Raw genomic sequence first — 21,747 nt, 5'->3', positions numbered from 1 at the left:
GGTTTGAGCAACCCTAGATATTATTCCTATAAATGTGTCTTTAAATTTATTCTTTAAAAGCCCTAAAAAGCACAGTCTCCGGTACCGGGAATCGAACCCGTGCCTTCTGGGTGAAAGCCAGGTATCCTACCCACTAGACCATATCGGACTTGCTCACCCAAGTCTTAATTCTATTCATAAACCTATACATTTAAGTCTATTCTTCAAAACCGGTGCAAAAGCACTCGCTCCGATACCTGGAATCGAACCCGGGCCTTCTGGGTGAAAGCCAGGTATCCTACCCACAAGACCATATCGGACTTGCTGAACCAAGTCTTAATTCTATTCATAAACCTATATACTTAAGTCTATTCTTCAAAACCGGTGCAAAAGCACTCGCTCCGTTACCGGGAATCAAACCCGCGCCTTCTGGGTGAAAGCCAGATATCCTAGCCACTAGACCATATCGGACTTGCTGAACTAAGTCTTAATTCCATTCATAAACCTATATCCTTAAGTCTATTCTTCAAAACCGGTGCAAAAGCACTCGCTCCGATAACGGGAATCGAACCCGGGCCTTCTGGGTGAAAGCCAGATATCATAGCCACTAGACCATATCGGACTTGCTGAACTAAGTCTTAATTCCATTCATAAACCTATATCCTTAAGTCTATTCTTCAAAACCGGTGCAAAAGCACTCGCTCCGATACCGGGAATCAAACCCGCGCCTTCTGGGTGAAAGCCAGATATCCTAGCCACTAGACCATATCGGACTTGCTGAACTAAGTCTTAATTCTATTCATAAACCTATATCCTTAAGTCTATTCTTCAAAACCGGTGCAAAAGCACTCGCTCCGATACCGGGAATCAAACCCGCGCCTTCTGTATGAAAGCCAGATATCCTAGCCACTAGACCATATCGGACTTGCTTAACGAAGTCTTAATTCTATTCATAAACCTATATCCTTTAGTCTATTCTTCAAAACCGGTACAAAAGCACTCGCTCCGACACCGGGCCTCCTGGGTGAAAGCCAGATATCCTAGCCACTAGACCATATCGGACTGGTTTGAGCAACCCTAGATATTATTCCTATAAATGTGTCTTTAAATTTATTCTTTAAAAGCCGTACAAAGCACAGTCTCCGATACCGGGAATCGAACCCGTGCCTTCTGGGTGAAAGCCAGGTATCCTACCCACTAGACCTTATCGGACTTGCTCAACCAAGTCTTAATTCTATTCATAAACCTATATACTTAAGTCTATTCTTCAAAACCGGTGCAAAAGCACTCGCTCCGATACCGGGAATCGAACCCGGGCCTTCTGGGCGAAAGCCAGATATCCTAGCCACTAGACCATATCGGACTTGCTTAAACAAGTCTTAATTTTATTCATAAACCTATATCCTTAAGTCTATTCTTTAAATGCGGTGCAAAAGCACTCGCTCCGACACCGGGCCTCCTGGGTGAAAGCCACATATCCTTGCCACTAGACCATATCGGAGTGGTTTGAGCAACCCTAGATATTATTCCTATAAATGTGTCTTTAAATTTATTCTTTAAAAGCCGTACAAAGCACAGTCTCCGGTACCGGGAATCGAACCCGTGCCTTCTGGGTGAAAGCCAGGTATCCTACCCACTAGACCATATCGGACTTGCTCACCCAAGTCTTAATTCTATTCATAAACCTATACATTTAAGTCTATTCTTCAAAACCGGTGCAAAAGCACTCGCTCCGATACCTGGAATCGAACCCGGGCCTTCTAGGTGAAAGCCAGGTATCCTACCCACTAGACCATATCGGACTTGCTGAACCAAGTCTTAATTCTATTCATAAACCTATATACTTAAGTCTATTCTTCAAAACCGGTGCAAAAGCACTCGCTCCGATACCGGGAATCGAACCCGGGCCTTCTGGGTGAAACCCAGATATCCTAGCCACTAGACCATATCGGACTTGCTGAACAAAGTCTTAATTCCATTCATAAACCTATATCCTTAAGTCTATTCTTCAAAACCGGTGCAAAAGCACTCGCTCCGATACCGGGAATCAAACCCGCGCCTTCTGGGTGAAAGCCAGATATCCTAGCCACTAGACCATATCGGACTTGCTTAACGAAGTCGTTATTCTATTCATAAACCTATATCCTTTAGTCTATTCTTCAAAACCGGTACAAAAGCACTCGCTCCGACACCGGGCCTCCTGGGTGAAAGCCAGATATCCTAGCCACTAGACCATATCGGACTGGTTTGAGCAACCCTAGATATAATTCCTATAAATGTGTCTTTAAATTTATTCTTTAAAAGCCGTACAAAGCACAACTCCGGTACCGGTAATCGAACCCGTGCCTTCTGGGTGAAAGCCAGATATCCTAGCCACTAGACCTTATCGGACTTGCTTGACGAAGTCTTAATTCTATTCATAAACCTATATCCTTTAGTCTATTCTTCAAAACCGGTACAAAAGCACTCGCTCCGACACCGGGCCTCCTGGGTGAAAGCCACATATCCTAGCCACTAGACCATATCGGAGTGGTTTGAGCAACCCTAGATATTATTCCTATAAATGTGTCTTTAAATTTATTCTTTAAAAGCCGTACAAAGCACAGTCTCCGGTACCGGGAATCGAACCCGTGCCTTCTGGGTGAAAGCCAGGTATCCTACCCACTAGACCATATCGGACTTGCTCACCCAAGTCTTAATTCTATTCATAAACCTATACATTTAAGTCTATTCTTCGAAACCGGTGCAAAAGCACTCGCTCCGATACCTGGAATCGAACCCGGGCCTTCTGGGTGAAAGCCAGGTATTTTTTTTTTTTTTTTTTTTTTTTTTTTATTATAAAACAAAATTGATACAAACGTCAAAGATAATCAATGCTACTTTGTGCACATCAGGAAATATCGAACAATTACAACCAGTCTAAGAATTGTTTTATATGCTTTAAAAAATGTTCATCACGATTCAATAACAAGAAATGGGAGCTTAAGGTTAGACGTAGTTCGCGTTTTAAAATAGCGTAACAACGTTTTTCTAAAATAGCTAACGAGACTTTGGCAGTACTAATTAAAAACGAACGTGCATTTAAAACCAGCCATTTAAAGAGTGACGTTAAGAAATGAACGAATTTCACACGGGATTTAGGGCGAATGCCAGCCGAATAATGTTGAAAGATGATAAAAGAGTCCCTGCCGGGCGTACAACTGCCCAGCACACTGTCAAGGGCCAAGCCTAATTTAGTGACAAAGAGGGACTGCCAGAGCCGAATCGTAAAGGGGCAGCGCAAGAAAATGTGCTCTAAAGTTTCGACATTGTTGAAGCAAAACACGCACGTGGGGTTAGACGAAAGACCGATGGCAAAAAGCCGCTCAGACGTAAAGATAGCCCCATGCACCACTTGAAGGTTGACGTCGCGATGAGAAGGACGAAGCAAAGACGAGTGTAACGTTGACCAGGCAGGGCGAGGCAGGGGACCCCCAAAGAACCGGCGCCAGGCATGCTCACCTGGGGACTCAGCAACGTTGGAGAGCGCAAAACGACCGTAGATGACCTTGCTGGTCAGGGCAGTCAAGTTGAAATCCGCACCCGTATTATCGACTAATGTCACACCGACCGTACGGCAGAAGCGGCGCCGCGACCGAACGCGGGAAAGCCAAGTCTCCGGGAGAACAGAATGGATATATTGAACCGCAGTTGTAAGCCACGACGGGCAAGGGGCGTCCGAAGCTAGCCCACACAGGTCAGCAATCGCGGGACTGGGTAAAAAACCCGGAACCACTTCGTAAGTAAAATCCCGTAAGCGATACAGACCGTGAAAAAGAAAACACGCACGAGCACGCGGACTGAGACCGGACATGTCAATACGCGGGTTGAAGAATAAAACCGAACTTAATAAATCGGGCGGGTCTCTTAAATGCAGATTCTGAGTGGCACAGAATTCAGACCAAGCGAGCCAAAGCTCACGATACCGGGGTGAGAGCCTCGCGACATACGAGGCAGGGAGCGTGCACTGCAAAATGTCAAATCCCGGGTCCGAGGCATGCAAAGAAGGACACAACAAATACTGAGCCAGTTCGTACGTACGTTGCGCGTCGGCGCCCGTAATATACCGTAACAGTTCTTGCAAGCGAAAAGTAAGTTTCTTCGTGCGCAAGTCAACCAGCCCGAAGCCGCCGACCTTCTTCGGACGCGTAAGCAAAGAATAAGCGACCGTATGGCCGCGTTCACCCCACAAAAAACCCAGGGTTTCCCGGCGAAAGTCGTCCTCAAACCGATTAGGTAACGCGAGGGACCGCAGCGAATGCCCCAGTAATGACATGGCCAAAGTGTTGACCACCACGATCTTGCCCGACAAGGAAAGGCACCGACCTTTCCAAATGCGAAGGACACGACGGAATTTAGCCAAACGCGGGCTCCAGTTAAGATCGTCCGATACCGCGCCATCCGTACTGAGAAAGATGCCCAAAATCTCGAGCGGGTCGGACGAGATAGTGAGGTCCGCAACAGAGGATGGGGCTCGACCCCGGTCGCAGCCCAACCACATACCTCGACACTTGGAGATGTTCAAGTCGGAACCCGACGCGAGGCCATACCGCTGATATTCCCGCACAACTTCCAATACGGATGCTGTATCACGGACCACCAAGGCATTGTCATCGACATGAACCCGTAACAAGGGAGGAGGCTGAGAGGTCGGCCAAAGAATCCGGTCGATAGCGGGACGGCATTCCAAGGCGTAGCATAGGGGTTCGGAAGAGAGAACGTAAAGCAAGGGACTAAGCGGACAGCCCTGGCGGACCGATCGACCGAGCTGAAAAAAGTCTGTTAAATATCCATTTATTTTCAGGCAAGACTTGCTGCCAACGAGAAATAATTGAATCCACTTGCGAAACGGCTCGCCGAAGCCAAAAGCGCGAAGTACCGCAAAGAGGTAGTCCCACGAAACCTGATCAAACGCTTTCGCGAGATCTAATTTAACGAGGATACCCGGCCCGCGAGACCGCTGCAGATAGTCCATGATGTCGGAGAAAAGGGCGGGAGTACTGGTCGCGGAACGTGATCGAACGGCGCCCGTTTGCGAACCATGAATTAACGATGGAAAAATTGAAGAAAGCCGTGAACCGAGTACTTTCGCGACGAGCTTATAGTCCGCGTTTAGCAACGTGATGGGGCGTCTGTTCTTGACGTCTCTTAAATCACCGGCTTTAGGCAGCAAGATAATGAGCCCTTCCTTCATAGAAGGAGGAAGGCGACCCTCCGAATGACAATGGGAAAGGAGTGCAACAAATTCTTCCTGAATATGTGGCAGCACGAATCGCCAGAACTCGTTCGTGAAACCGTCAGTACCCGGGCTTTTGCCGGCGGGAGCGCAATTTAAGACCATTGAAATGTCCGCCCACCGTATCGGGGCATCACAAACCTGCGCGTCGGCCGCACAAAGTCTGTTATTAACGAAAGACGCGTAAAAGTCAATTACAGCCCGGTCCGTAGGACGTCTACGAGACATCGCCGCGAAGTGTTCAAAATAGCGCTGCCGAACGGCCCAGGTATCCTACCCACAAGACCATATCGGACTTGCTGAACCAAGTCTTAATTCTATTCATAAACCTATATACTTAAGTCTATTCTTCAAAACCGGTGCAAAAGCACTCGCTCCGATACCGGGAATCAAACCCGCGCCTTCTGGGTGAAAGCCAGATATCCTAGCCACTAGACCATATCGGACTTGCTGAACTAAGTCTTAATTCCATTCATAAACCTATATCCTTAAGTCTATTCTTCAAAAATGGTGCAAAAGCACTCGCTCCGATAACGGGAATCGAACCCGGGCCTTCTGGGTGAAAGCCAGATATCATAGCCACTAGACCATATCGGACTTGCTGAACTAAGTCTTAATTCCATTCATAAACCTATATCCTTAAGTCTATTCTTCAAAACCGGTGCAAAAGCACTCGCTCCGATACCGGGAATCAAACCCGCGCCTTCTGGGTGAAAGCCAGATATCCTAGCCACTAGACCATATCGGACTTGCTGAACTAAGTCTTAATTCTATTCATAAACCTATATCCTTAAGTCTATTCTTCAAAACCGGTGCAAAAGCACTCGCTCCGATACCGGGAATCAAACCCGCGCCTTCTGGGTGAAAGCCAGATTATATAAAAACGTCTTGGTTTGGACCAAGGCCGAAAAAACAAACGATATGTGGGAGGTTTATCAATTGACTGAAGTTTCAGATATTGAAATTTTTTCTAGTTATTTTTATACACTCAATCCTTAATCAATATTTAATTCAATCAACTGATTTTACTGTTAATCGACCTAGTCCCTCTAAATTAATTGAAAAAATTACATATCTACGCTTTTTCAAGAACAATTACATTTTCCGAAAACATTTTATCATGAAATTAATTTATCATCTTGAGGATACAGTATTGAATATTTGAAATGTTCTACTGGATGTCTAAAAAAAGCAAGCGAACTTTGGCATAACTCGAATGGAAAATGTAAATATTTGATCGTGGATGCCAAACAAGGGTGTTGCGCGAATTCATACATTTAATTTCGTATATCGAAATGCTACATTTCTATTGTCGCCTCTTTGATGGTAAAGTTGCACTGGAACTTCCTTTTCCGTACTTAAGAATTTCTTGGTCATAACTCAGTCTATGGTAATATTGGCTGAGCGTGTTGCGACAGCTCAGATGACCCATACACTGAAACCACTGGTGATTATAAAATGCCATATATTGGGAAAATAGAGGAAGGGAGGGGGTGTCGGAGTTAAATGTGACCTTCTTGGCATAACTAGTAATGAATGATGTGTTTAAAAATATTATTTCCGCGGGAAATGAATATAACAAGTCTGAGAAGTATTTCTGTTCATGTGATCTTTACCCTTTACCACACAGGATAAACTTTCTTGCTTTGTCTTAAGTAGACGACATTCACTCTAAACGACAGTCTTATCAACAACTTAAAACAGATTTAAACTTCTTTTGGTGCAAACTTGAAAATTTGTCAAGCCAGCAACAATTGAAACTATGTCGGTCAAGATGCTCACAAGTTAGTGAGCATCGACACGAAATCCCTTCAAAATAATTAATTTCATGATAAAATGTTTTCGGAAAATGTAATTGTTCTTGAAAAAGCGTAGATATGTAATTTTTTCAATTAATTTAGAGGGACTAGGTCGATTAACAGTAAAATCAGTTGATTGAATTAAATATTGATTAAGGATTGAGTGTATAAAAATAACTAGAAAAAATTTCAATATCTGAAACTTCAGTCAATTGATAAACCTCCCACATATCGTTTGTTTTTTCGGCCTTGGTCCAAACCAAGACGTTTTTATATAATATCTGTCGCTTCAGTCTTAATGTAATTAAATTTTGAGTAATTATGTTTTCTTTACCGCTTATTATTATGTCCAATTACGATGGTCAAAAAATGTATCTAGGCGGACGAGATAACCACTACACTACACATACCAGGTAATACTGAGATTCCGAAGAGATCTAGCTTATTATTATGTCGAATCACGATGGTCAAAACATGTATCTACCAGGGCTCGAACCCGGGACCTTCCGCGTGTAAAGCGGACGTGATAACCACTACACAATGAATACTTGGTTATTCTTAGTTTTCGAAGAGATCTAGCTTATTATTGTGTCCAATAACGATAGTCAAGTCATGTATCTACCAGGGCTCGAACCTGGGACCTTCCGAGTGTAAAGCGGACGTGATAACCACTACACCATAGATACTTGGTTAATCTGAGTTTTCGAAGAGCTCTAGCATTATTATTATGTCCAATCACGATGGTCGAAACAAGTACTTCTGTAATTAACTAAAATTAACATACTTAGACTTAATTTTTTCTGATTAAACTAGCCGATCGCACACCCTGAATACTTAATTGTTAAATTAAGAGTATTCCGAAAAGTAACTTCGCTGTAGTTTTTCAGTTAGAGGTGGTTAAATATCACGAAAAACCCCATGTTTATCTCCATAGGAAAATTGGAAAAAGCATGTGAATTTTGCTTTAACGTTAAAGAAGAGTATCAAGTCATATCTACAAGGGCCTACCGGCCCTGTAGAATATCCTAGCCACTAGACCATATCAAACTTGCTTAACGAAGTCTTAATTCTATTCATAAACCTATATCCTTTAGTCTATTCTTCAAAACCGGTACAAAAGCACTCGCTCCGACACCGGGCCTCCTGGGTGAAAGCCAGATATCCTAGCCACTAGACCATATCGGACTGGTTTGAGCAACCCTAGATATTATTCCTATAAATGTGTCTTTAAATTTATTCTTTAAAAGCCGTACAAAGCACAGTCTCCGATACCGGGAATCGAACCCGTGCCTTCTGGGTGAAAGCCAGGTATCCTACCCACTAGACCTTATCGGACTTGCTCAACCAAGTCTTAATTCTATTCATAAACCTATATACTTAAGTCTATTCTTCAAAACCGGTGCAAAAGCACTCGCTCCGATACCGGGAATCGAACCCGGGCCTTCTGGGCGAAAGCCAGATATCCTAGCCACTAGACCATATCGGACTTGCTTAAACAAGTCTTAATTCTATTCATAAACCTATATCCTTAAGTCTATTCTTTAAATGCGGTGCAAAAGCACTCGCTCCGATACCGGAAATCGAACCCGGGCCTTCTGGGTGAAAGCCAGATATCCTAGCCACTAGACAATATCGGACTTGCTCAAACAAGTCTTAATTCTATTCATAAACCTATATCCTTAAGTCTATTCTTCAAAACCGGTGCAAAAGCACTCGCTCCGACACCGGGAATCGAACCCGGGCCTTCTGGGTGAAAGCCACATATCCTAGCCACTAGACCATATCGGACTTGCTGAACCAAGTCTTAATTCTATTCATAAACCTATATCCTTAAGTCTATTCTTCAAAACCGGTGCAAAAGCACTCGCTCAAATACCTAGAATCGAACCCGGGCCTTCTGGGTGAAAGCCAGATATCCTAGCCACTAGACCATATCGGACTTTCTTAACGAAGTCTTAATTCTATTCATAAACCTATATCCTTTAGTCTATTCTTCAAAACCGGTACAAAAGCACTCGCTCCGACACCGGGCCTCCTGGGTGAAAGCCAGATATCCTAGCCACTAGACCATATCGGAGTGGTTTGAGCAACCCTAGATATTATTCCTATAAATGTGTCTTTAAATTTATTCTTTAAAAGCCGTACAAAGCACTGTCTCCGGTACCGGGAATTGAACCCGTGCCTTCTGGGTGAAAGCCAGGTATCCTACCCACTAGACCATATCGGACTTGCTCAACCAAGTCTTAATTCTATTCATAAACCTATATACTTAAGTCTATTCTTCAAAACCGGTGCAAAAGCACTCGCTCCGATACCGGGAATCGAACCCGGGCCTTCTGGGTGAAAGCCAGGTATCCTACCCACTAGAACATATCGGACTTGCTGAACAAAGTCTTAATTCCATTCATAAACCTATATCCTTAAGTCTATTCTTCAAAACCGGTGCAAAAGCACTCGCTCCGATACCGGGAATCGATCCCGGGCCTTCTGGGTGAAAGCCACATATCCTAGCCACTAGACCATATCGGACTTGCTGACCAAAGTCTTAATTCCATTCATAAACCTATATCCTTAAGTCTATTCTTCAAAACCGGTGCAAAAGCACTCGCTCCGATACCGGGAATCGAACGCGGGCCTTCTGGGTGAAAGCCAGATATCCTAGACACTAGACCATATCGGACTTGCTTAACCAAGTCTTAATTCTATTCATAAACCTATATCCTTAAGTCTATTCTTCAAAACCGGTGCAAATGCACTCGCTCCGATACCGGGAATCGAACCCGGGCCTTCTGGGTGAAAGCCAGATATCCTAGACACTAGACCGTATCGGACTTGCTTAACCAAGTCTTAATTCTATTCATAAACCTATATCCTTAAGTCTATTCTTCAAAACCGGTGCAAAGCACTCGCTCCGATACCGGGAATCGAACCCGGGCCTTCTGGGTGAAAGCCAGATATCCTAGCCACTAGATTATATCGGACTTGCTTAACGAAGTCTTAATTCTATTCATAAACCTATATCCTTTAGTCTATTCTTCAAAACCGGTACAAAAGCACTCGCTCCGACACCGGGCCTCCTGGGTGAAAGCCAGATATCCTAGCCACTAGACCATATCGGAGTGGTTTGAGCAACCCTAGATATTATTCCTATAAATGTGTCTTTAAATTTATTCTTTAAAAGCCGTACAAAGCACAGTCTCCGGTACCGGGAATCTAACCCGTGCCTTCTGGGTGAAAGCCAGGTGTCCTACCCACTAGACCGAATCGGACTTGCTCACCCAAGTCTTAATTCTATTCATAAACCTATACATTTAAGTCTATTCTTCAAAACCGGTGCAAAAGCACTCGCTCCGATACCTGGAATCAAACCCGGGCCTTCTGGGTGAAAGCCAGGTATCCTACCCACTAGACCATATCGGACTTGCTGAACCAAGTCTTAATTCTATTCATAAACCTATATACTTAAGTCTATTCTTCAAAACCGGTGCAAAAGCACTCGCTCCGATACCGGGAATCGAACCCGGGCCTTCTGGGTGAAAGCCACATATCCTAGCCACTAGACCATATCGGACCTGCTTAACCAAGTCTTAATTCTTTTCATAAACCTATATCCTTAAGTCTATTCCTCAAAATCGGTACAAGAGCACTCGCTCCGATACCGGGAATCGAACCCGGGCCTTCTGGGTGAAAGCCACATATCCTAGCCACTAGACCATATCGGACTTGCTGACCAAAGTCTTAATTCCATTCATAAACCTATATCCTTAAGTCTATTCTTCAAAACCGGTGCAAAAGCACTCGCTCCGATACCGGGAATCGAACCCGGGCCTTCTGGGTGAAAGCCAGATATCCTAGACACTAGACCATATCGGACTTGCTTAACCAAGTCTTAATTCTATTCATAAACCTATATCCTTAAGTCTATTCTTCAAAACCGGTGCAAAAGCACTCGCTCCGATACCGGGAATCGAACCCGGGCCTTCTGGGTGAAAGCCACATATCCTAGCCACTAGACCATATCGGACTTGCTGAACAAAGTCTTAATTCCATTCATAAACCTATATCCTTAAGTCTATTCTTCAAAACCGGTGCAAATGCACTCGCTCCGATACCGGGAATCGAACCCGGGCCTTCTGGGTGAAAGCCAGATATCCTAGACACTAGACCATATCGGACTTGCTTAACCAAGTCTTAATTCTATTCATAAACCTATATCCTTAAGTCTATTCTTCAAAACCGGTGCAAAGCACTCGCTCCGATACCGGGAATCGAACCCGGGCCTTCTGGGTGAAAGCCAGATATCCTAGCCACTAGATTATATCGGACTTGCTTAACGAAGTCTTAATTCTATTCATAAACCTATATCCTTTAGTCTATTCTTCAAAACCGGTACAAAAGCACTCGCTCCGACACCGGGCCTCCTGGGTGAAAGCCAGATATCCTAGCCACTAGACCATATCGGAGTGGTTTGAGCAACCCTAGATATTATTCCTATAAATGTGTCTTTAAATTTATTCTTTAAAAGCCGTACAAAGCACAGTCTCCGGTACCGGGAATCTAACCCGTGCCTTCTGGGTGAAAGCCAGGTATCCTACCCACTAGACCATATCGGACTTGCTCACCCAATTCTTAATTCTATTCATAAACCTATACATTTAAGTCTATTCTTCAAAACCGGTGCAAAAGCACTCGCTCCGATACCTGGAATCGAACCCGGGCCTTCTGGGTGAAAGCCAGGTATCCTACCCACTAGACCATATCGGACTTGCTGAACCAAGACTTAATTCTATTCATAAACCTATATACTTAAGTCTATTCTTCAAAACCGGTGCAAAAGCACTCGCTCCGATACCGGGAATCGAACCCGGGCCTTCTGGGTGAAAGCCACATATCCTAGCCACTAGACCATATCGGACCTGCTGAGCAAAGTCTTAATTCCATTCATAAACCTATATCCTTAAGTCTATTCTTCAAAACCGGTGCAAAAGCACTCGCTCCGATACCGGGAATCGAACCCGGGCCTTCTGGGTGAAAGCCAGATATCCTAGCCACTAGACCATATCGGACTTGCTGAACAAAGTCTTAATTCCATTCATAAACCTATATCCTTAAGTCTATTCTTCAAAACCGGTGCAAAAGCACTCGCTCCGATACCGGGAATCGAACCCGGGCCTTCTGGGTGAAAGCCACATATCCTAGCCACTAGACCATATCGGACTTGCTTAACGAAGTCTTAATTCTATTCATAAACCTATATCCTTTAGTCTATTCTTCAAAACCGGTACAAAAGCACTCGCTCCGACACCGGGCCTCCTGGGTGAAAGCCAGATATCCTAGCCACTAGACCATATCGGAGTGGTTTGAGCAACCCTAGATATTATTCCTATAAATGTGTCTTTAAATTTATTCTTTAAAAGCCGTACAAAGCACAGTCTCCGGTACCGGGAATCGAACCCGTGCCTTCTGGGTGAAAGCCAGGTATCCTACCCACTAGACCATATCGGACTTGCTCACCCAAGTCTTAATTCTATTCATAAACCTATACATTTAAGTCTATTCTTCAAAACCGGTGCAAAAGCACTCGCTCCGATACCTGGAATCGAACCCGGGCCTTCTGGGTGAAAGCCAGGTATCCTACCCACTAGACCATATCGGACTTGCTGAACCAAGACTTAATTCTATTCATAAACCTATATACTTAAGTCTATTCTTCAAAACCGGTGCAAAAGCACTCGCTCCGATACCGGGAATCGAACCCGGGCCTTCTGGGTGAAAGCCAGATATCCTAGCCACTAGACCATATCGGACTTGCTGAACAAAGTCTTAATTCCATTCATAAACCTATATCCTTAAGTCTATTCTTCAAAACCGGTGCAAAAGCACTCGCTCCGATACCGGGAATCGAACCCGGGCCTTCTGGGTGAAAGCCACATATCCTAGCCACTAGACCATATCGGACTTGCTTAACGAAGTCTTAATTCTATTCATAAACCTATATCCTTTAGTCTATTCTTCAAAACCGGTACAAAAGCACTCGCTCCGACACCGGGCCTCCTGGGTGAAAGCCAGATATCCTAGCCACTAGACCATATCGGAGTGGTTTGAGCAACCCTAGATATTATTCCTATAAATGTGTCTTTAAATTTATTCTTTAAAAGCCGTACAAAGCACAGTCTCCGGTACCGGGAATCGAACCCGTGCCTTCTGGGTGAAAGCCAGGTATCCTACCCACTAGACCATATCGGACTTGCTCACCCAAGTCTTAATTCTATTCATAAACCTATACATTTAAGTCTATTCTTCAAAACCGGTGCAAAAGCACTCGCTCCGATACCTGGAATCGAACCCGGGCCTTCTGGGTGAAAGCCAGGTATCCTACCCACTAGACCATAAGAGAATATAGACGCCTGTATACCGAATTAATTCGGTATACAGGCTGCCTTTACGTAGCCCCATTTGTTGCCCCCCCTTTTCTATCTATCTCGTTCCTCTAGATGGTACCGTGCCCGAGGGGAAATTGCAAGGGATTGAGATTGATGACGTCGCGTATCACGTGATTTTGTTGGCGGGAAATTTGAATTGTAACGCCCACTAGTTGTGGCGGAAGATTTAGTTGATTATTAAGGTGATGGCGCGAAATTTGAATTTATATTTCAGTGTATTGGTATAACGTCACGTGACTTGGTAAAGGTATGTAGTGCCCTTAGTAGTATTGTAGGATATTGTGTACATTTAGGGTATGATTTATTGGTGATTCAATACGTTCAATAGGCCATTTCTACACCCAACCTTTCCGTAATGTTATTCTGTGTATGATTTTAAGGTATCTCAATGTATGTTTATGTTATTCGTATATTACAAGAACTAGATATGGTTTACGTAGTTTATTGAAAAAGGTTCAAATAACCCTATGATGCGGTTCTAGGTACTCATGTTTTGTATTGTAATTATTTGGTGTATCTTTAGGATATTGCGTACATTTAGGGTATGATTTAGTGGTAATTCTATAGGTTTAGTAGACCGTTTCTACACGTACCCTTCCCTTGTTATTTTTTGTATGATTTTGAAGTCTCTCCGTGTATGCTTATGTTATACTAAAGAAACAGTTTTAATTGAGATATGGTTTACGTAGTTAATTGAAAAAGGTTCAAATAACCCTATGATGCGGTTCTAGGTACTCATGTTTTGTATTGTTATTATTTGGTGTATCTTTAGGATATTGCGTACATTTAGGGTATGATTTAGTGGTAATTCTATAGGTTTAGTAGACCGTTTCTACACGTACCCTTCCCTTGTTATTTTTTGTATGATTTTGAAGTCTCTCCGTGTATGCTTATGTTATACTAAAGAAACAGTTTTAATTGAGATCTGGTTTACGTAGTTTAAGCTACGATGATGTTCTAGGTGTTCTCCTGTTTTTATATTGGGTATTGAGTTACAGGGTTAAAACAATAGTACATTTTAATATCATAAAAGGGGAATTACGGCAGTTTTCACACAATTTGTAGGCTTTTTATATGGTAGATTCTGGTTGGTTTATGCTACATTAGATCTTGTAAGATAGTTTTATGCTATTGGAGGCTTACCCTATGGTAGATCCTGGTAGGATTATGCTATATTAGATCATGAAAGATAGGTTTATGATAGGCTTAGTCTATGGTAAATGCCAAAAAAGATAGCTTTACGCTATTGTAGGCTTATTTTATGTTAGATCCTGGTAGGCTTATGCTATTGTAGATCATGAAAGATAGGCTTATGCTAGGTTTATTCTTTGGTAAATGCTGAAAAAGATAGGCTTTTGGTATTTTAGACTTATTCTATGGTAGATCCTGGCAGGCTTATGCTGTATTAGATTCTTTGGTAATTGCTGTAAAAATATACTCTAATGCTATCTTATTCTATGGTAGATCCTAGGCGTTTTTAAAATAGCTTCGCACATGCATTTTATAACTTGATCATTCAAAAGGTTGTAGTGCAATTTATCGTTCAGTTTCCCTGCCTCGGCCTTTGTTAGAGTGAAGACGCTACCCTCGTTGAATACTATCTCCCCTCCATAACGGTTATTTTTATTTTCAAGTTCAAGTAATGATAATTACCCCAGTCGCTGAATGGATCTCCGTCCACTCCTCCATAAATTCCTTCAAAACGTCTTCGGTAACAATAGTTCCCTCCTTCTTTGTCAAACACCGCAGAGCATTCATTACTTAGTCTAACACGGGCGTTCACGCGGTAATCTCCGACATTGGTGGACATTCTTACGACAGGTCTTTACAGCTTAAAAGGTTACAACCGAATGATCTTTATTGCGAGATTTTGTTGATAGCGGGGTTGATAATTAGCCTGAGGGTATATTGACTGATGCTTTTTTATTGTCCTTTATTGGCTACATACCAGGTGGTTTAAGACCTTAAAAGGGGGCGCGGCTAAACCATTTGTATTATCAATGGAATCTGTATTTAGAGTGATTTATGACTCACACAAACGTGTTAAGACATTCCATCTGTTTTTTATTTATACGTAACCACGTTCAGACGTTCTATGTTAGATCCTTAAAGTTAGTCTTATGTTATTTTAGGCTTATGCTGTATTAGTTCTGGAAATATAGGCTTTTGCTAGGTTTATTCTTTGGTAAATGCTGAAAAATATAGTCTTATGCTAGGTTATTCTATGTTACTGGAAAGTTTATGCTATATTAGAGCTTGAAAGATAGGTTTATGCTAATGTAATCTTATTACGACATTCAGTGTCACTTAACTCTAGAGGTATTGTAGGATATTGTGTACATTTAGGGGATGTTTTATTGGTAATTCCATAGGCTCAGTAGACCCTTTCTACACCCACCCATCCTGTAATGCTATTCTCTGTATGATTTTGAGGTATCTATGTATGCTTCTGCCAGCCTTATACTGAAGACACAGTTTTAATTGAGATATGGTTTACATTGAAAAAGGTACAAATTAAGCTACGATGATGTTCTAGGTGTACACCTGTTTTGTATTGGATAGTAAACGAGTTACAGGGTTTAAAGGATAGCACATTTTAATATCATAAAAGGGGAATTACGACATTTTTTACACTAATCGGTAGCCGATAATTAGTTAAAAGGAACAAATATTACTAAAAAAACTCAGAACCTAAGGATTACACTAGTTTTGATACGATTTGGTAATAAATATAATACTAATTGACTAAAATTCAAAGGCTTATGCTATTGTAGATCCTGAAAAATATAGGTTTATGCTATTGCAGGCTTACTCTATGGTAAATCCTGGTAGGTTTATGTTATATTAGAGCTTGAAAGATAGGTTTATGCTAATGTAAGCTTATTACGACATTCAGTGTCACTTAACTCCAGGGGTATTGTAGGATATTGTGTACATTTAGGGGATGATTTATTGGTAATTCTATTGGTTCAGTAGGCCCTTTCTACACCCACCCATCATGTAATGCTATTCTCTGTATGATTTTGAGGTCTCCATGTATACTTATGTTATTCTTATACTAAAGAACTAGTTTTAATTGAGATATGGTTTACATTGAAAATGGAATAAATTTAACTACGACGCGGTTCTAGGTATATGCATGTTTTGTATTGTTATTATTAGGTGTATCTTTAGGATATTGTGTACATTTAGGGTGTGATTTATTGGTAATTCTATAGGTTCAATAGACCCTTTTTACACACACCCTTCCTGTAATGTTATTTTTTGTATGATTTTAAGGTCTCCATGTGTGCTTATGTTTCTCTTCTATTAAAGAACCAGTTTTAATTGAGATATGGTTTACATTGCAAACGGTACAAATTAAGCTACGATGATGTTCTAGGTGTACTCATGTTTTGTATTGTTGTTATTTGGTGTATCTTTAGGATATTGTGTACATTTGGGGTATGATTTATTGGTAATTCCATGGGCTCAGTAGACCCTTTCTACACTCACCCTTCCCGTAATGCTATTCCCTGTATGATTTTGAGGTCTCCATGTATGCTTATGCCAGTCTTATACTGAAGAACCAGTTTTAATTGAGATAAGGTTTACGTAGTTTATTGAAAAGGGTACAAATTAAGATACGATGATGTTCTAGGTGTACACCGGTTTTTGTATTGGCTAGTAAACGAGTTACAGGGTTAAAAGGATAGCACATTTTAATATCATAAAAGGGGAATTACGACATTTTTACACTAATCGGTAGCCGATAATTAGTTAAAATGAACAAATATTACTAAAAAACCCAGAACATAAGGATTACACTAGCTTTGATACGATTTGGTGAATAAATACAATACTAATTGATTAAAATACAAAGGCTTATGCTACTATAGATCCTGAAAAATATAGGTTTATGCTATTGTAGGCTTATGCTACTATTGATCCTGAAAAATATAGGTTTATGCTATTGTAGGCTTATTCTATGGTAGATCGTGGTAGGTTTATGCTATACTTGTTCTTGAAAGATAGGTTTATGCTAGGTTATTCTATCATACTGGTAGGTTTATGCTATGTTATTCTATGGTAGAGCCTGGTAGGTTTATGCTAGGCTTATTGATCCGGGTAGGTTTATGTTATATAAGGCTCAATCTATGGTAGATCCTGGTAGGTTTATGCTAATGTAAGCTTATGTTAGATCCTGGTGGGCTTATGCTAGGTTATTCTATGATAGATCCTGAAAGAGAAGTTCATGCTAGTTTATTCTAGTTGTATAGGCGGAAGAATCAGAGTTTGTATTGGGTTTAGAACATTGAACACTACTAAAATACACATGAATATTGATTAAAATACTAACATTTCCATAATACTATCTTAAAAACCCCAATTTTACCATGCACAAGTGCCTTATTATAAACTAAAGCTGAATTTCATACGAATAATACTAAACTGCAAGGGATTTATATAAAATACATGCAAAAGTTATAGCCGAATACTGGCTAAAATACACATGACTATTGATTAAAATACTGGCATTTATATAACACAAGCTAAAAAAACAACAATTTTACCATGCACAAGTGGATTATTAGAAATTAATACTGAATTTCATACGAACAATACTGAATCACACTTGATTTATATACGATACATGCAAAAGTTATAGCAGAATACTACTAAAATGCACATGAATATTGATTAAAATACTGGCATTTACTTATTACTACCTAAAAAACACCAATTCTACCATGCACAAGTTCCTTATTAGAAATTAATACTGAACTTCATACGAATAATACTAAAGTACACAAGAATATTGACTAAAATATCCATATTGTTATAATGCAAAGTGAAACATACCCCTTTTTATGAAGCAAAAGATGCTTTGTATTAACTATCATGCTTCCACAATTCTATTTCATCTCGAAAGTCACTGCCGTACCTGATTTAAATCTCTGGTGAATCAGCTGTCCATTCGTCATATGTTTTCTATTTAGCACACATTTTAAGGGACATTTTTACCAAAACAAGAATTACATATTACGTAAGGTGCATCGGAGGAAACACGTGATTTCTTACTAATCTTGCCAACAACCTTTTTCTCCAGAGTTCGGAAGTGAAATGACTCTCTATAGTTTACAAAAGCCCCTTTTGGCCACCCAACAGGTGTGTGTTATATGACATTAAGGGGAAGGAGGGGGTCAAACTTGGTTCATAACAAAAGAATTTATCCCCATCTGTTTTTATTTATACGTAAACACGTTCAGACGTGTCTAGATTTTTGAGATGGGGGGGGAGAACGCAGTTCCATTTGATTCCTGGCTATGTTATCAATGGAATTTATTTTGTCCTTTCCTTAATTGGACCACCCACCAGGTTTTATGACATTATAAGTGGGGCGAGGGTTAACATTTATCCCCATCTGTTTTTTAGTTATACGTAAACATGCCCAGACGTGTCTTAATGGCTTGGGAGGGGGCGTGGTCGAATCATTTGTATTGTTATGAATGGAGTGTGATTTATTGCTTTGTTAATTGGCGAAGGGTGCCAAACATTTAATTGATTCCAGGTTGTTGCCCCGAGGGCATTATCCTGACAAGTCTCAACAAGTTATGTTTTTGTAGCGTTAGCAGAAATCAATCAATTAAACACGCTTATAATAATCAGAAACTTACACGACATATCAATCATAAAATTACATGTCCGTTTTTAATTGATAGCGAAGAAGGGTCGTTTATGTACAATATGCCATTCGTTCGATGTGGGCCATTTCTAGTGGGTTGTCTCTTAGCTTTTATTCTACGTCGAATTGGAAATAGTCCAACTTTGTGGAACTCTCATAGACTAAAACGAATGGGTTGGGGGGATGGGGGAGAGGAGGAATTGATGACGTCACATGATGATGTTGGCGGGAAAATTTGAATTGGTGGTGGATTTCTGTGTGTTAAGGCGTGGACCGGGTTTTACGTACTCTTCTCTTTTTCTCAACCTGTCAATATTTGATTGATTGTGTAGGCTTATAGTTTGTGGAGTATGCACCGTTAAGGTATGCATAACAAATTCTTAATGGGTGTGAAATTTTGCTGAAATTAAAAGTGTTTTTGGTGAAACATAGAGTAATTTTGATAAATTTAGCTAAAATTTAACTCAACGTTTTTAACAATTTCAAATGTTTTTCAAATGACCCTTTTCGTTTCGGTTAAATGTATGCTACACGACTGATTTCGTTTCGGTGGTTTATTCATTTTCTCATGTATTACTATGGGATTTTAGGAATTGTAAATTAGCGTTTTTGTTTCGGTCAATTGTAACCCAAATGATCAAAAACGTTTCGATGGATTTTTACTTCTAACACGAAATTTGTTGTGAATGATGCTTCTTACATTACTGTTTTACGTTTTGCCACACATTTTTGATTACACGGCCGATATTTTTGATAAATATAGTATAGTTAATGTTTCGGTCTAATAATACTTATTGATTTCTGCTAACGCTACAAAAACATAACTTGTTGAGACTTGTCAGGATAATGCCCTCGGGGCAACAACCTGGAATCAATTAAATGTTTGGCACCCTTCGCCAATTAACAAAGCAATAAATCACACTCCATTCATAACAATACAAATGATTCGACCACGCCCCCTCCCAAGCCATTAAGACACGTCTGGGCATGTTTACGTATAACTAAAAAACAGATGGGGATAAATGTTAACCCTCGCCCCACTTATAATGTCATAAAACCTGGTGGGTGGTCCAATTAAGGAAAGGACAAAATAAATTCCATTGATAACATAGCCAGGAATCAAATGGAACTGCGTTCTCCCCCCCCCCCCCATCTCAAAAATCTAGACACGTCTGAACGTGTTTACGTATAAATAAAAACAGATGGGGATAAATTCTTTTGTTATGAACCAAGTTTGACCCCCTCCTTCCCCTTAATGTCATATAACACACACCTGTTGGGTGGCCAAAAGGGGCTTTTGTAAACTATAGAGAGTCATTTCACTTCCGAACTCTGGAGAAAAAGGTTGTTGGCAAGATTAGTAAGAAATCACGTGTTTCCTCCGATGCACCTTACGTAATATGTAATTCTTGTTTTGGTAAAAATGTCCCTTAAAATGTGTGCTAAATAGAAAACATATGACGAATGGACAGCTGATTCACCAGAGATTTAAATCAGGTACGGCAGTGACTTTCGAGATGAAATAGAATTGTGGAAGCATGATAGTTAATACAAAGCATCTTTTGCTTCATAAAAAGGGGTATGTTTCACTTTGCATTATAACAATATGGATATTTTAGTCAATATTCTTGTGTACTTTAGTATTATTCGTATGAAGTTCAGTATTAATTTCTAATAAGGAACTTGTGCATGGTAGAATTGGTGTTTTTTAGGTAGTAATAAGTAAATGCCAGTATTTTAATCAATATTCATGTGCATTTTAGTAGTATTCTGCTATAACTTTTGCATGTATCGTATATAAATCAAGTGTGATTCAGTATTGTTCGTATGAAATTCAGTATTAATTTCTAATAATCCACTTGTGCATGGTAAAATTGTTGTTTTTTTAGCTTGTGTTATATAAATGCCAGTATTTTAATCAATAGTCATGTGTATTTTAGCCAGTATTCGGCTATAACTTTTGCATGTATTTTATATAAATCCCTTGCAGTTTAGTATTATTCGTATGAAATTCAGCTTTAGTTTATAATAAGGCACTTGTGCATGGTAAAATTGGGGTTTTTAAGATAGTATTATGGAAATGTTAGTATTTTAATCAATATTCATGTGTATTTTAGTAGTGTTCAATGTTCTAAACCCAATACAAACTCTGATTCTTCCGCCTATACAACTAGAATAAACTAGCATGAACTTCTCTTTCAGGATCTATCATAGAATAACCTAGCATAAGCCCACCAGGATCTAACATAAGCTTACATTAGCATAAACCTACCAGGATCTACCATAGATTGAGCCTTATATAACATAAACCTACCCGGATCAATAAGCCTAGCATAAACCTACCAGGCTCTACCATAGAATAACATAGCATAAACCTACCAGTATGATAGAATAACCTAGCATAAACCTATCTTTCAAGAACAAGTATAGCATAAACCTACCACGATCTACCATAGAATAAGCCTACAATAGCATAAACCTATATTTTTCAGGATCAATAGTAGCATAAGCCTACAATAGCATAAACCTATATTTTTCAGGATCTATAGTAGCATAAGCCTTTGTATTTTAATCAATTAGTATTGA

At 40.6% G+C, this 21,747-nt stretch overlaps 18 non-coding genes across 18 annotated transcripts; all 18 read right to left on the bottom strand.

The window, feature by feature from the left end:
* Positions 1 to 529: 529 nt before the first annotated feature.
* TRNAE-UUC (transfer RNA glutamic acid (anticodon UUC)) lies at positions 530 to 601 on the bottom strand. The gene has a single exon. It is a non-coding gene; the product is annotated as a tRNA-Glu (tRNA).
* Positions 602 to 1,270: 669 nt separating this feature from the next.
* TRNAE-UUC (transfer RNA glutamic acid (anticodon UUC)) lies at positions 1,271 to 1,342 on the bottom strand. The gene has a single exon. It is a non-coding gene; the product is annotated as a tRNA-Glu (tRNA).
* A 518-nt stretch (positions 1,343 to 1,860) lies between these two features.
* Positions 1,861 to 1,932, bottom strand: TRNAE-UUC (transfer RNA glutamic acid (anticodon UUC)). Its single transcript has one exon. It is a non-coding gene; the product is annotated as a tRNA-Glu (tRNA).
* Positions 1,933 to 5,779: 3,847 nt separating this feature from the next.
* TRNAE-UUC (transfer RNA glutamic acid (anticodon UUC)) lies at positions 5,780 to 5,851 on the bottom strand. The gene has a single exon. It is a non-coding gene; the product is annotated as a tRNA-Glu (tRNA).
* A 1,815-nt stretch (positions 5,852 to 7,666) lies between these two features.
* Positions 7,667 to 7,739, bottom strand: TRNAV-UAC (transfer RNA valine (anticodon UAC)). Its single transcript has one exon. It is a non-coding gene; the product is annotated as a tRNA-Val (tRNA).
* A 728-nt stretch (positions 7,740 to 8,467) lies between these two features.
* TRNAE-UUC (transfer RNA glutamic acid (anticodon UUC)) lies at positions 8,468 to 8,539 on the bottom strand. Its single transcript has one exon. It is a non-coding gene; the product is annotated as a tRNA-Glu (tRNA).
* Positions 8,540 to 9,962: 1,423 nt separating this feature from the next.
* TRNAE-UUC (transfer RNA glutamic acid (anticodon UUC)) lies at positions 9,963 to 10,034 on the bottom strand. The gene has a single exon. It is a non-coding gene; the product is annotated as a tRNA-Glu (tRNA).
* A 518-nt stretch (positions 10,035 to 10,552) lies between these two features.
* On the bottom strand, positions 10,553 to 10,624 carry TRNAE-UUC (transfer RNA glutamic acid (anticodon UUC)). The gene has a single exon. It is a non-coding gene; the product is annotated as a tRNA-Glu (tRNA).
* Positions 10,625 to 10,703: 79 nt separating this feature from the next.
* Positions 10,704 to 10,775, bottom strand: TRNAE-UUC (transfer RNA glutamic acid (anticodon UUC)). Its single transcript has one exon. It is a non-coding gene; the product is annotated as a tRNA-Glu (tRNA).
* A 79-nt stretch (positions 10,776 to 10,854) lies between these two features.
* Positions 10,855 to 10,926, bottom strand: TRNAE-UUC (transfer RNA glutamic acid (anticodon UUC)). The gene has a single exon. It is a non-coding gene; the product is annotated as a tRNA-Glu (tRNA).
* Positions 10,927 to 11,005: 79 nt separating this feature from the next.
* Positions 11,006 to 11,077, bottom strand: TRNAE-UUC (transfer RNA glutamic acid (anticodon UUC)). Its single transcript has one exon. It is a non-coding gene; the product is annotated as a tRNA-Glu (tRNA).
* A 79-nt stretch (positions 11,078 to 11,156) lies between these two features.
* On the bottom strand, positions 11,157 to 11,228 carry TRNAE-UUC (transfer RNA glutamic acid (anticodon UUC)). The gene has a single exon. It is a non-coding gene; the product is annotated as a tRNA-Glu (tRNA).
* A 78-nt stretch (positions 11,229 to 11,306) lies between these two features.
* TRNAE-UUC (transfer RNA glutamic acid (anticodon UUC)) lies at positions 11,307 to 11,378 on the bottom strand. Its single transcript has one exon. It is a non-coding gene; the product is annotated as a tRNA-Glu (tRNA).
* Positions 11,379 to 11,896: 518 nt separating this feature from the next.
* On the bottom strand, positions 11,897 to 11,968 carry TRNAE-UUC (transfer RNA glutamic acid (anticodon UUC)). The gene has a single exon. It is a non-coding gene; the product is annotated as a tRNA-Glu (tRNA).
* Positions 11,969 to 12,047: 79 nt separating this feature from the next.
* On the bottom strand, positions 12,048 to 12,119 carry TRNAE-UUC (transfer RNA glutamic acid (anticodon UUC)). The gene has a single exon. It is a non-coding gene; the product is annotated as a tRNA-Glu (tRNA).
* Positions 12,120 to 12,198: 79 nt separating this feature from the next.
* Positions 12,199 to 12,270, bottom strand: TRNAE-UUC (transfer RNA glutamic acid (anticodon UUC)). The gene has a single exon. It is a non-coding gene; the product is annotated as a tRNA-Glu (tRNA).
* A 518-nt stretch (positions 12,271 to 12,788) lies between these two features.
* Positions 12,789 to 12,860, bottom strand: TRNAE-UUC (transfer RNA glutamic acid (anticodon UUC)). The gene has a single exon. It is a non-coding gene; the product is annotated as a tRNA-Glu (tRNA).
* Positions 12,861 to 12,939: 79 nt separating this feature from the next.
* Positions 12,940 to 13,011, bottom strand: TRNAE-UUC (transfer RNA glutamic acid (anticodon UUC)). The gene has a single exon. It is a non-coding gene; the product is annotated as a tRNA-Glu (tRNA).
* Between the last annotated feature and the right edge of the window lie 8,736 nt (positions 13,012 to 21,747).

The sequence above is a fragment of the Phalangium opilio genome, unplaced genomic scaffold (assembly GCF_054372755.1).
Source record: "Phalangium opilio isolate 3A_F unplaced genomic scaffold, DU_Popi_V2 ptg000055l_1, whole genome shotgun sequence".
NCBI classification, from domain to species: domain Eukaryota; kingdom Metazoa; phylum Arthropoda; class Arachnida; order Opiliones; family Phalangiidae; genus Phalangium; species Phalangium opilio.
Note: the sequence above shows the minus strand (reverse complement) of the source record. Positions and strands in the feature narration are given on the sequence as shown.